Genomic DNA, 6,627 nt, shown 5'->3' with positions numbered 1-6,627 from the left:
CTGACATCTCCAGACCACCGGAAGAAAGAATAGATGGAAGAGGATGGGGTAAGTTTTCCAGCACCTTAAGCAATGTATGGAAGTCGCTCTCCCGGAGGTAGCGAGGGGCGAGGTGGGCGGTACCCGCGGCGCAGCGGGCGGTCAGCTGGAAAGCCCCTGGGCCGCGCCTGCGTACTGCTCCCTCTGTCTCTCCTTTCGCTTTTCGGTTTCCTCTCAGTCCCGCTGCTTCTCGCTCCCAGGCTATTTCCCCGAAAGCACGTGGGACGGCTCTTCCGAGCAGTCGCCCCCCTCCCGCCGAGCGCTAAGCCGGCTGTTATTGGAAACTTTTCAGCGTCTGACAGTCGGCACCTCCTCTACTGTACCTCATCCTGGGCGGGCCCTGGGCTGCTCGCCTGAAAGCACACAACGTCACAAGGTGTTCGTGAGGGTGTTTGGATTACGAATGTACTAGTGCCCTTAATGGACCTTTTTGGAAGAAAAGGAACTTATAAAAAAAGTAACCCACCACCCTGAAACATGTTAGGGACATTCTGTAGCGGGTCCGGGCTAGCAGGCAAAGTCTGTGTTCGTCATAAATGCGATGAGAGTTGCCAAGACTTTTAAGCAGGGAATAACTATAAATGAGGTGTTTTAGAGAATTTAATTCGGTTAATGCAGGAGACATGGGTTTGATCTCTGGATGGGTAAAATATCCTAGAGAAGGAAATGGTAACCCACTACAGTGTTCTTGCTTGGGAAATCCCACGGACAGAGGAGCCTGGCAGGCTACAGTCAATGGGGTCGCAAAAGAGGCAGACTTGACTGAATGACTAAACAACAATTTGGCGAGTATAGTGGAGGGGACAGGGACAGGAAAAAGGTAGCGTAACTGGCATTTACTGTAGCATTCCAGTTCTAGATTGAGGTTACCCAATCTAGTGGGGTACCAATCTAGTGAGGTTACCACCTACAGTGGAGTATCGTCAATGATGGGAAAATTAAGGCAGTTAAAGACATAGGGAAGGAATCATCCATAGAACTTGATGACAACCAGAATGCAGAGAGTCAAAGAGAAACATCCTACTTGCAGATATTAACATGTCAAGACTGAAAATAGTCTCTGTGTAAATTTTATAATACCAGAAAAAAAATATATGTTTAACATATTATCTACCCTTCCTAGAGTCAGCGTTTCTCAAACACTGTGTGGGCCCTTAGTGCAGGGTATAAGTAGGAGGGGAAGGACTTTTTTGGGGGAGTGGAGTCCTAGCATATTTTTACACAGAGGGCTGCTACTTTGTTACCAAGAGTCATTGTTATCACCAGTTCAATACTGGCTTTGTGAGGGTGAAATGTGATAAGAAGAAGGAGCATATAGATATGAGAATGGAGAAAACTACAACAGACACACATACAATCATGAAAAGTGAAAGTGAAAGTCACTGAGTCATGTCTGACTCTTTGCAACACAGATCAGAATGCTAGAGTGGGTAGCCTTTCCCTTCTGGGGATCTTCCCAACTCAGGGATCGAGCCCTGGTCTCCCACATTGCAGGTGGATTCTTTACCAGCTGAGCCATCAGGGAAGCCCAAGAATACTGGAGTGGATAGTCTATCCCTCCTCCAGGGGATCTTCCCGACCCAGGAATCGAACCGGGGTCTTGTGCCTTGCAGGTGGATTCTTAACCAGCTGAACTACCAGGGAAGCCCACATATAAGCATATCTCTGGGAAATTATTTACAGCCTTTTCCCACCCAAAATTGCCTTATTATTCTAGGCTTGATTCAAGTTCCATCTATTAAATACTTGGAGGAACCAATTGATTTTATGTGCACACCTTCCAAGAAGACCTACTCTAGGCTGGCCTCAGTGATGCCTATCTGGGGAAGTGACATTTAAGCTTAGATTTTAGTGGAGAGATAAAAGATGAGTTGGGGCTTCCCTGGTGTCTCAATGGTAAAGAATCTGCATGCCAATGCCGGAGTCATAGGTTTGATTTCTGGGTTGAGAAGACCCCCTGGAGAAGGAATAGGCAACCCACTCCAGTATTCCTGCCTGGGAAATCCATGGTCAGAGGAGCCTAGCAGGCTACAGTCCATGGGGTTGCAAGAGTTAGACACAACTTAGCAATGTGGCTAACAACAAAAAGATAAGTTAGCCAGCAAAGAAGTTGGGAGGGAGGGCATTGGCTCAAGGGGTTTTCCAAATGGAGAACTGCTGGTAAGAAGGTCCTGAGTTTGTAGAAAGAGCTTGTCTTATTTGCAGGAAAAAAAAAAAAAAAAAACCCTGCTGAAGTAAGGAAAAAGTGGCACAAGATGAGGTTAAAGAAAGTGATAGGGAAACCAAGGCTTTATAGGTTTCATTAATAAATTTGGATTTTATTCAGAAAAGTCATCAGAGGATTTTCAGGTTTGCAAACACATGATCTGCTTTGCAATTAAAAAACAAACCAAACTGCTATAGGGTAAATGGATTAAATGGGAGTAAAGAACTGAAGTGAGGCAGCCATTTGGGAAATCTACTGCAAAGATCCAAATGAGAGAAAAGGGGGAATGGCACAGAAGATGACCAGAAGCAATGAGACCTGAAAAGTATTTAGGAGGAAAATTCAACAAGGCTTGAGGACCGGTGTGGGCGTGGGTGGTGAGAAGACAATGTTAAAGGTGGCTCCTAATTTTCTGGCATGGATTATTTCTAGAAAAAGGGCAGGTTTAAGAAGAAAAATGATGAGATGGTTCTGAACATAATTAGTTTTTAGAGCTCACCAGACATCCAAGTGGAAAGTCAAATGAGGGCTGTACAGTGGGTATAGCGCTCAGAGGAGTCGTGTGGACACGGTACGGGTGTAGAAGTTCTACATTATCTAGGACACAGATACTGTGGATGAGGTCAATGCAGAACAGCCTGAGAAGTGTAGGTAAAGTAGACCAAATATGAATCATGACCACACTTAACACTGAGCAGCTTGGTGGCAGGGATGGAGAAAGAAATAGCAGAGAGGTAGGAAGAAGCAAGGAAGGTATGTTGTCATCATGGCCCACGGAGAAGTGTTAAAGAATGGAGGTGTCAGCTGCGCAGGTTTCTGAGTGGTCACATAAGGTGAGGATAGAAAAGCGTCTTCCGGGTTTAGCAACAAGGAGGTAGGTCAGTTGCTAAGCTGAGATTCGAAAACGACAATGTCCCCACCTGTGTCCTCTGCCTCGAATTTTCAGATTTGGGGCTAATGTAAGGATCTCCCAGTTTGGGCCTCTGCAAACACATAACTTCCTTTTAGCTGTTCTCTAAAGTATGTGTAAACATAACCCTTAATTTGCAACACAGAGCTGAGCTTCAAAGCCTCCAGACACAAGCCCTAGCGGAAGGCTAACGAAAGACTCAGCGGGTTGGCAGAGCAGCGGCCCGGGGGAGGCGATACGCGCGGGGAACAGCCGTGTCCAATTGGCCGAGCGCGGCAGCAGCCCGATGATTGGCGGGAGCAGAAGGAGGCGGGGCGTCAGGATCTGCCTTTTCTTTCCGCTGATACTTTCGCTTTGCTGCGCTGAGTTTGCGGACAGATCTTGCCGCACTCGGGAGGACGCGAGTCAGATCCAAGATAGAGCGGAGGCGACCTGGGAGAGGAGGCACGGCTGTGTTCTCGCCCATCTCTGCGGGATCCGGCGCGCAGAGTGAGTGAGCTTGAGGTTCCGGGTGCCGGGGTGGGACGCGCCTGGACCGGCTTCGTCGAGGCCCAGCAGACGGATGCCCAACGAGCGCAAGCCTTTAAGTGCTGATAGGTGAATCCGTCATCCGGAAAAGAACACGTATCCCAGGTGTTGTTTCCGGTGATGGCACGGTTGCCCCAGTCAGTCGTGCCCTGGTAGTAAAAAAAAAAAGTGAAATAGAATCCCGCCCCTCCCCCACAACAATGCATTTTCCCATTTACCCTCTTCCCCTCCCCTTCCAGCAGAGTCGTATTTTCTTCTCTCCGCAGAAAGTTGGTATTTGCCGTGTGCCACCCCTAGAGAGCTGTCTAAGCTAGGCGCACCTTGTGCATGCAGACCCAACAGTCTTGGCATCTGACGTGCTGTGTGTAGCTGCTGCTTGTGTTGAATCCCTAGCCCTTCGCTGGGGCACAAGGTGACAGGTTAGTAAATGTTAACGGAAATTAATGAGTATGTAACTTTGAAACTTAATTATATATCTATTTATGGATAAAAGAACATAATGTGCTCGTGAAGTGTAAAAGTGATGATTAGTTCCTGCAGATCCCCAAATAATATAATTAGCCTTTAAAAAATTCTGACTAGTACCAAAAGTTTGGGGGAAGAAAAATAGGTGTGATTGATTGTGCTTTAAATATTGTTTGTTTAAGTTGAATTGATTGTTTTTATGGGACGGAAATAAGACTTGAGCCCTCAGCACAATCCAGTTTGCAGTTTGATGCAGGACTCAAAACTTGTTGGACCATAATATGGTTTGCCCTTTACTTTCTAATTCAATCTACTAGATTTCAGTTCAACAGACTTCTGTTGAGCATATATTGTATGCAGGACACTGTCCAAAGTGCAGAAGATGTTTAAAAAGAAAAAAAAAAAAGACAGTCTCAGCAAATCTGAAGCTTACATCATTTAGGGGAGACATCATAGAGCTTTTTTTAAGGAAGACAGGGTGTCAGTGTGCATACTCAGTCGCTAAGCTGTGTCTGACTCTTTGCGGCCCTGTAGACTGTAGCCTGCCAGGCTTCTCTGTCCATGGGATTTTCTAGGCAAGAGTACTGGAGTGGGTTGCCATTTCCTACTTCACGGGATCTTCCTGACCCAGGGATCAAACCCGTGTGTTGCATCTCCTGCATTGGCAGGCAGATTCTTTACCACTGAGCCACCAAGGAAAACAGGGTCTGACACCCAAATAGAGATGCAAAATGCAGTGAGGCACAAGTCAATGAAAGCTTAATTGTCTCTGGGTATGTCTTAGCTTATAGAAGAAATGGCATTTGTACCTGTCTTTGAATGCTAGTAAAATTTAAAGAGGCAAAAATTTATGGGGAACCCGTTTTCAAGGGTGAGTGACAGCTAGAGCAAAGCAGAAATATTGGGCGAAGCCAGGGGAAGAAAAGTAGATAATTTAGTGACAGAATTGCTTTGTGAATGGATGAAAATAGTGTCAGAGTGGAAATCAGTCGGATATTGGCCAACTAGCAATTTTGTGCAAGAGAATGATGTGGTCAAAACCCGTGTGCAGCAGAAGGCTAGATTGGGAAATAGTGTTGGAGGCATGGAGGCAGGAGGTCTTGAGACTGGAAAGGAAGAAGTCAGGTGATTGAGGGATGGTCTTGCCACTCCGTGTTGGTACCAAGTTTTGCTAGAAGATGGAGTGGATTCTGGATTTGTTAGCATGAATTTATTGATCACCTGCTCACCTGATCACTGATCACAGTGCCAGGCGCTGTGTCTGTATTAGCTCATGCAGTCTTAACAATCACCCTGTTGACAGAAAAGTGAGTCACCTGTGGTCACTCACCCTAAGAAGAGTGTTGCAGCCCCTGCTGGTTGATGGTCTGGCCAGTGTATTTGCTTTAGGCACATCCTTTTTAGATACTTAGTAGGGAGGGAGAGCACTGCAAATTTGCAGTCTTTCACTCAGGTAAGATAAATTTGAAGTGAAAAATCAAATTGCTACAGCAAGTATACCAAAGGTGTGGAGTTGGGTTCATTTGTACTGATGTTTTGTGATGCTTAACTAGTTTTGTGGCCCCACCATATGCTTAACCTTCCTTTGGAAGGAAATTTGTGAAGCAGACATGACTTCATGCCTGCACACGTGCTTGCCAGCAAGCATGCATACGTTCTTCCATGCCCTGTTTGAAAATCCAGAACCCTTTCCTCAGGCCTAGTAGAACAAGATTGACTTACATCTGCTGAGAATATTATTAGCTGTGCACTGATATATTGGGTTGCAAAAACCTGATCGAACCTTTTGGTCAACCTGATAAGTCCTAATTTACGCTATGATGAAGGGAGGCTTTTCATTTTCCTGATGGATGTTCAGACTCCTTAAATCAGTTTTTTGTTTTAATTTTTAATCTTCAGGGCTACTGTGTAAAAGTTGATTTACAGTTATCTAAAGAGATAGTATTACTTTATCTTTTCAAATTGCATTTAACGTAGTTTCAGTCTTTAAAAATTATTACTGAGATTTAAGAATTTTGTGCAACTTTGTTGTGTGCAGTAGACAAAGAAGAAAATATCTCTTTTAAAAGATATATAACAAAAGTAATTCACTTTAATCATGTGAATCATGATATATAGAATACCAGTTTAAAGTCCTTTGAGTCAAATTACAAATGTTCTATAATTTCTAAGAGCAGTTTTGGGGAAAGTTTTTACAATTAATCTTAAAGCAAATAGTGTCTTCCACTTATTAATAAAAGTGCAGATTCATTTTAAAGCCATGTGAACACCTACCATATGCCCAGCACTGTTCTGGAGATACTTCAGTGAACAACCCTCCCCCACCTCGCACTACCACTATCCTGGACAAATCATTCCCTTCAGTGGGAAAAACAGACACTAATCAAAATAAAAAAGAAAAATATGTCCTAGGTCAGATGGTGGTAAGGGCGATGGAGAAAAGTACATCAAGAAGGAGGGATAGCATTTTCTGGGGTGA

The 6,627-nt window shown here is 44.7% G+C and overlaps 1 protein-coding gene across 4 annotated transcripts in view; it reads left to right on the top strand.

Moving 5' to 3' along the window:
- The first annotated feature begins 30 nt into the window (after positions 1 to 30).
- Positions 31 to 6,627, top strand: part of STAT1 (signal transducer and activator of transcription 1) — a 42,392-nt gene continuing 35,795 nt past the window's right edge. For 2 of the 4 annotated variants that reach the window (XM_025000682.2, XM_005202570.5), the window contains exon 1: positions 3,515 to 3,644. The gene's annotated coding sequence lies outside the window, so the exon portion shown is untranslated. Of the gene's footprint in view, positions 49 to 3,514; positions 3,645 to 3,949; positions 4,103 to 6,627 lie in introns of those variants that run through there. The other 2 variants (XM_025000697.2, NM_001077900.1) reach the window with 2 other exon arrangements.

Source organism: Bos taurus, chromosome 2 (assembly GCF_002263795.3).
Source record: "Bos taurus isolate L1 Dominette 01449 registration number 42190680 breed Hereford chromosome 2, ARS-UCD2.0, whole genome shotgun sequence".
Taxonomy (NCBI): domain Eukaryota; kingdom Metazoa; phylum Chordata; class Mammalia; order Artiodactyla; family Bovidae; genus Bos; species Bos taurus.
Note: the sequence above shows the minus strand (reverse complement) of the source record. Positions and strands in the feature narration are given on the sequence as shown.